Genomic DNA, 8,429 nt, shown 5'->3' on the forward strand with positions numbered 1-8,429 from the left:
ACTACTACTACTACTACTACTACTACTACTACTACTACTACTACTACTACTACTACTACTACTACTACTACTACTACTACTACTACTACTACTACTACTACTACTACTACTACTACTACTACTACTACTACTACTACTACTACTACTACTACTACTACTACTACTACTACTACTACTACTACTACTACTACTACTACTACTACTACTACTACTACTACTACTACTACTACTACTACTACTACTACTACTACTACTACTACTACTACTACTACTACTACTACTACTACTACTACTACTACTACTACTACTACTACTACTACTACTACTACTACTACTACTACTACTACTACTACTACTACTACTACTACTACTACTACTACTACTACTACTACTACTACTACTACTACTACTACTACTACTACTACTACTACTACTACTACTACTACTACTACTACTACTACTACTACTACTACTACTACTACTACTACTACTACTACTACTACTACTACTACTACTACTACTACTACTACTACTACTACTACTACTACTACTACTACTACTACTACTACTACTACTACTACTACTACTACTACTACTACTACTACTACTACTACTACTACTACTACTACTACTACTACTACTACTACTACTACTACTACTACTACTACTACTACTACTACTACTACTACTACTACTACTACTACTACTACTACTACTACTACTACTACTACTACTACTACTACTACTACTACTACTACTACTACTACTACTACTACTACTACTACTACTACTACTACTACTACTACTACTACTACTACTACTACTACTACTACTACTACTACTACTACTACTACTACTACTACTACTACTACTACTACTACTACTACTACTACTACTACTACTACTACTACTACTACTACTACTACTACTACTACTACTACTACTACTACTACTACTACTACTACTACTACTACTACTACTACTACTACTACTACTACTACTACTACTACTACTACTACTACTACTACTACTACTACTACTACTACTACTACTACTACTACTACTACTACTACTACTACTACTACTACTACTACTACTACTACTACTACTACTACTACTACTACTACTACTACTACTACTACTACTACTACTACTACTACTACTACTACTACTACTACTACTACTACTACTACTACTACTACTACTACTACTACTACTACTACTACTACTACTACTACTACTACTACTACTACTACTACTACTACTACTACTACTACTACTACTACTACTACTACTACTACTACTACTACTACTACTACTACTACTACTACTACTACTACTACTACTACTACTACTACTACTACTACTACTACTACTACTACTACTACTACTACTACTACTACTACTACTACTACTACTACTACTACTACTACTACTACTACTACTACTACTACTACTACTACTACTACTACTACTACTACTACTACTACTACTACTACTACTACTACTACTACTACTACTACTACTACTACTACTACTACTACTACTACTACTACTACTACTACTACTACTACTACTACTACTACTACTACTACTACTACTACTACTACTACTACTACTACTACTACTACTACTACTACTACTACTACTACTACTACTACTACTACTACTACTACTACTACTACTACTACTACTACTACTACTACTACTACTACTACTACTACTACTACTACTACTACTACTACTACTACTACTACTACTACTACTACTACTACTACTACTACTACTACTACTACTACTACTACTACTACTACTACTACTACTACTACTACTACTACTACTACTACTACTACTACTACTACTACTACTACTACTACTACTACTACTACTACTACTACTACTACTACTACTACTACTACTACTACTACTACTACTACTACTACTACTACTACTACTACTACTACTACTACTACTACTACTACTACTACTACTACTACTACTACTACTACTACTACTACTACTACTACTACTACTACTACTACTACTACTACTACTACTACTACTACTACTACTACTACTACTACTACTACTACTACTACTACTACTACTACTACTACTACTACTACTACTACTACTACTACTACTACTACTACTACTACTACTACTACTACTACTACTACTACTACTACTACTACTACTACTACTACTACTACTACTACTACTACTACTACTACTACTACTACTACTACTACTACTACTACTACTACTACTACTACTACTACTACTACTACTACTACTACTACTACTACTACTACTACTACTACTACTACTACTACTACTACTACTACTACTACTACTACTACTACTACTACTACTACTACTACTACTACTACTACTACTACTACTACTAATAGTTCCGTTATTTGCCCTCGGCAGTATTTGTATAGCAATAATGCTAGTAGGGCCGGGCAAATGCCTGAAACAAATAATTCAAATCAAACTTAACAGGGTTAAAAATCCCAACTGACAGCTGTAAGGGCGGGACTTGAACTCGGGGACTCTGATTTGCAAGTCCAGCCCATTAACCGCTCACCCACGCTTTCACTTAGTCAGCTGCTTAGTCAATTGAAAGCAATTACAGCTTCGTTTGAAAAGAAGTGATAAGCGACTTGTTTCTTGTCGAATAGATAGAGCGAATTGTTGCATGGGGGAGCAGGGATGGCGCAGTGGTGAGAGCACTCCCCTTCCACCAATGTGGCCCGGGTTCGATTCCCGGATTCGACGTCATATGTGGGTTGAGTTTGTTGTTGGTTCTCTTCTCGGCTCCGAGAAGTTTTTCTCCGGGTACTCCGGTTTTCCCCTCTCCGCAAAAACCAACATTTCTAAATTCCAATTCGATCCGGAACGCTCGAGCGTTTAATACATGAGCCCCTGGCTCGGGAGATTGGGCAACCACTCCTCACGCTATCGAGCTTAAATAAAATTGATTGAAAAATTGATGGTTGATTGTTTGATCTTCTGATTGACCGACTTACAACTGTGGAACTGTTGGAAATTATTAAGTGTTCCGAGTTCACGGATTGACTGATTGATCTACAGTCAAACTGACGAGCTTAGTGACTGTCAGACTCAATGACTCACTGCAAACCAGCTGACAATAGACAGTGAAATTGACTAACAGACTGTCGACTAACCGCCGGTCTGTAAGACTTACTAGAACTGACTACTTGACACATTAACTGACTTACTATACTGCGCGTTTGTGAGGTCACGGCGTAACCGACTGAAAGCACATGCGGAACTAAACTACACCAAGGAGAGGCGCTCAGGAATGAAACGTAAGAAATCGATTCAGCAAATATAACGAACAGCACTGAGCCGAGATTCGAAGAGATATAAAGAACGTTTTCACATGACGTCACGGCGGCCGTATTTGTGTACATAACAATGAATCGGCGGCCATGTTAGTGTACAAAAAAAATCCTTTGGGAATTAAACTCTTTTTACATGTTAAAACTTCCTTTTATTCCAAGCAATTGGCAAAGCTGCTGACCACGTGACTGAAAACGATTTATTGCTGCTTTCCTTCTAATTTAACTAACTTTTCAGTGATACAGTAATCTCGAACACTGATCTCTTGTCGTCGAAGCCGAAGGCGAAGTCTGCTTTTGAACAACTTGTGAAATCCGATTTGTTCACGTAATCGCCTGTCACGGATGGAATGTCACAGGCGATGAAAGAGCACATGCTTGAAATAAATCCTCAAAATGGCGGTGGCCAAGTTAAACGACGAATTTCATAGAGCTGTATGCTTCCTCTGACAAAACGTGCTTATACCCACAGCTTAAGAATGAACCAACTAATTTGTTGTTGTTGTTGTTGTTGTTGTTTTCTGTACCATCAAGAGAATTCAACGTGGAAGTTCGTTTAATTTTATTTATAGCCGCGCGCTCAAATCTTAAAGCAGTAAGCGTCAACTTCTACGAGACAACATTTTTACCATACCCTTTTGAAAAGTCTTTATCTTTATGCCTAGAGAAAATTTTAAAATGTTTTTAAGATAAGATACAAAGGGTTAAAGCTATATTAAGACGGAAAGCTAACTAGTCCTAAAAAATATCGTTTTGAACAAAACTGAAGGCTTTGCAAAGAATGAATTGCACACGCGTGAGCGTTGTAATCGCGTGTGCAGATTACAACACTCACGTCATTACCTCGCAATCTAGCCAATCAGAAATATTGAATTTTCTTACTTGATCAGACCTAGATGTCGCCTTCGGCTTCGTCCACACAAGTTTATTGATACAGATGTGCTGATTTCTAGAAGGCATTGCTTTTACACCCAGTAAAGAAACGGGACAAAAGCAACTAGCAAATGGTAAACACTTGCTTGAAGCTTTTACCCTCTTCTTAACTGGAAACAGCAAACCAGTTGTAGTCAGTTTTTGAAAACTCCTTGGGGCATGAAGTGACATGAACGACGATCGTGTTGGATCCAGTAGGAAACATTATCTTTTCCCCCAACATTACAAATTCTGTTATGATTCCATCTCAGGGTTAGGAATGACACTGTTTTGCTGGCCAGGATCTTGTTATAAAGTAACATGGTTAAAAACATAAGTGCCTTACCATAGCCTGTTCCAGTCCATCAGCGAAAAGATAAGCGAGCTGAAAAAAAGAACGAATGAGGACTGGGAACGCCTTTTTTCGCGCGCTGTCTTGCCTACGAATTTAGCCTCCTATCATCGCCCTGTCACTGAGACGTTTTATTGAGAAACTACGACGATATGTTATGAAATAGAAAGTAATAGATAACGGGAAAAAAAAAAATGAAAAATTACAATTAAATGAAAGTTTGCTACTTCTCATGGCTATACTGTAGAACTATATTATTTTTTATAGGAAAATAGATAAATGTGAGATCATGATCTGCCTAAAATTCCAGAAAGTGAAAAAATTACGAGAAAATGGCATGACAAATAGACAATCAGTCTACAACAAAAATCACTACCGTAGCTATTCCAGCGGGTATAGCACATTATTTTGCGGAGTAGCGAAAATAGAGGAAGTGACTGTTAATGATGGTTTTTTTCTGATCTTGTACCTTTAAGAATCGCCAGCTACAAATTTTGACAAGTTGCTCCTTCGCCGATGCCCTTTCTATCATCATCTTCAGGCTTAGTCCTCTTTGGTTTTTATTCCACTGAGAGCTCCAATTTTCAGAGATCATGGATCTTATATATAAGGTTTCCTTTCAGGAATGAGAATTTTGTAGCTGTGTTTGAATTTACCCGAAGCCTTGATACAAACCCACAAGAAAAATACTTAGGTGAACAGGAATACAACTAACATGACCGCCTATGATTCCAACCTGCATTGTTAATCAGGAAAAATTGTCAGTTAGTTATAATATAAATTAAGTTCTGGGCTTGAACCCATCTAAATCACTTAAAAAGTGCGCAAAACCGTCGTTGAGTTCAGATTCCTCGAAATAATCAAGAAAACGTTAACCTTTCCGCTCCAAGAGCCCAAGAATGAAATCAGTGTTGTCCCAATGTAGATACGTAGAACTTCGTTAGGTTAATCTCCAGCACTAAACAAGGGATTTTCATTACGTTTGCCACGAGAAAAGGAATAAACTTTTCGAGCGGCGTTCGAGTTTATCAACCCACAAATTTCACCAGAACGAGATTACTTCCTCGGAAAGGAATGCAGGAGTATTCCCGGGAGATGAGGTAACTAAAACAAATGGTCACGCCTTGATGAATAACATGCTATGATTGGTCAGGTACAATGTTGTTACCCGTAGATGCCGGTATTATGAGGTAATAAGTGTTTTATTGCTCGGGCTTCTTATTTTATTGACTATAACGTACTCAAGTGTATCAGTTTGATCCGCGCTATTGATTCATGACCTAGCGTAACAGTGGCTTTAGTTTTATGACTGGACGCTTCAATGCAAATAAGTCAACTGTGAAGCTGGATATTGGGTCAAGTTAAGTAAGTAGCGGAGGGGTTTTCAGATTAACTTACGAATTTAGGAATAAAAGTTGAAGAGCCCCAATTTATAAACCTTTTGAAGCGATGAAAAAAAAAAGGATCAAAATAATGAATTCTTTCACTTCTTAAGAGGATCATCTTTGAAAACGAAATAGATGATTTCCCAGATTAAACTCCGATTACAAAATCAAAAGTGGACGAAAATATTTTTTTGAGTAACCCAACAGGATTTTCTCAGCGACAACCAGCTATTACTTTCTGTTATGCTACTATTAATCTCCACCTCAACAATCTCTCTCCTTTCTCACTTTCCCATAGCTTATCACGATTTTAAGCGCCTATTTGTACCTGCTGGGCCGGGTTAGTTACTAGACGGGTAAGCAGCCTCGATTAGGCCTGAAGTGAAAATTCTACTTTCTCTCTTTCTTTTCCTTTTTTTCTGTTGTCCTAATTTCTTCTTAAATACGTGTATAGTAAAGGACATGAAGCATTATTTGGGGCCGCGAATGAAAGGCAAATGGCTGCTTTGCATGCAAACTTGACTCGGGTTGAAAGCCACATTGAGGAACGTAGCTGAAACAACAGATATGACTGAAACCAGTCTTTAATCTATTGGCGGAGAAAGTGCAAGGCTAATTGTGGGTTTGTAGGGGTGAAATAAGCAAGGTTTTGACGGTAAAAAGCCAAACTGAAGAGTACTTCTAGATCTGACACATTCATATTAGCCAAAATAGGCAAACTCATCTACGAAATGAGACGTCGGCAATACTAATGTTCTTTTATCTCGGTTTTCGCTCTTATTTTGAAGCTTATTGTCCAGTTCGCTTCAATATTTCTCTGTTAAATACTTCTGCCCTCAAGACTTATCGCCAAGAGTATTTTTTGATGGCTAAAACGACCGCCAAAACAACCGCTCAAGTAGTTTTGTCCCTTTTGTTGCTAGGCAACTGCTGTCACTAACCCGTTATATACGGTGTAGAGATACCTAAAAGACGTACATCGGGAAATCGAAAATTCAACTTAGCCTGCAATGCAAGCGTCTTCCTTGGGGCGGGGGAGGGGGAGGGGGAGTAACTTGTTTATGTTAGAAGTGCCGCGGCTGCTATCTTTGATTGGGGAATAATCGACTTTTTTAGAATTCAAATTGGCTGTTACCTGAACAAAAAAATTCGCGCGCTAAGGAAACGCCAGCAGTTGAGGCTTATTTGAACTCGCCTTAACAGATCCACTTGAGATACGAATGACAAATATTTATATAAACCTCTCTTCGCGAGGTAAGATTATTTTATGGCGTATGTGAATTTCTTCGGTCGCTCCTAGTTATAAAACCTTATTATTCTTTTAAAACCACGCGCGCATGAAGCAGGAAAAATTGCTCCTTGCAACCACATTTTAAATATAACATTTTACTAGATCATAATAAGAGAGAGAATGCATTTATTGTGGTATTTTGTAGTTTGTATATCAAGCATTGAATTTGTCCCAGAAACGTACACCTAAGTGATATAAAAATATTTGGTGCTAGTAATGATGGCTTATGATCTGGTCTTTGAAACCACGAACTTAAAAAATAGCCCTAACCGCATAAGCGAGATCCTAAAATAGATCTCAAAAAATGCATCATGGGCTCTTCAGATAACTCTCTTGAGTCGTCCTCTTTTGGAGTTAAGGTTAATACATATCATAATAAGAGAGAGAATGCATTTATTGTGGTATTCTGTAGTTTGTATATCAAGCATTGAATTTGTCCCAGAAACCGGTACACCTAAGTGATATAAAAATATTTGGTGGTAGTGATGATGGCTTTGTGATATCTGGTCTTAGAAGCCACGAACTTAAAAAATAGCCTTAACCGCATAAGCGAGATCCTAAAATAGATCTCAAAAAATGCGCCATGGGCTCTTCAGATAACTCTCTTGAGTCGTCCTCTTTTGGAGTTAAGGTTACTACACAAAAAAGGCGGTTCAGGCAATTATTTTTGCTTTAATCATAAGAGTTAGGTAGAAAGGCAATGTTAAAAGTTGCCAAGTACCATGAATGAAAACCATTGTTTGATAAACACCGGGTTTCGTGCAAGAGGCGTTATTACAGGCATCATTGATCAAACTGCAACAAACAAAATGCAGCTGAATCACCAAGCCCTGGAGACAAGTTCTGACCAACAGAAAGCACACTGTACAACATCTGATTAAACAGCTTACGACAGAAGGCGTATGGTTGTCAAAACATCACTTAAAAAGTGACTTTGCGTTCTTTGAAACTTCAAGGTGGCAATCCCGAGGAACTTTGTAAAAAAATGTAGGTTAACCCTCCTGCAGTAGAATTTCTATGAAAGAGGTCCAAGCTAAATAAATAAAGCTAGGGAAATTGTACTCTTTTGTGGAAAGCGAAATGAGGCAATTGCTCGTCGTAGTCCAAAACGCGTGATG

Source organism: Porites lutea, chromosome 4 (assembly GCF_958299795.1).
Source record: "Porites lutea chromosome 4, jaPorLute2.1, whole genome shotgun sequence".
Taxonomy (NCBI): domain Eukaryota; kingdom Metazoa; phylum Cnidaria; class Anthozoa; order Scleractinia; family Poritidae; genus Porites; species Porites lutea.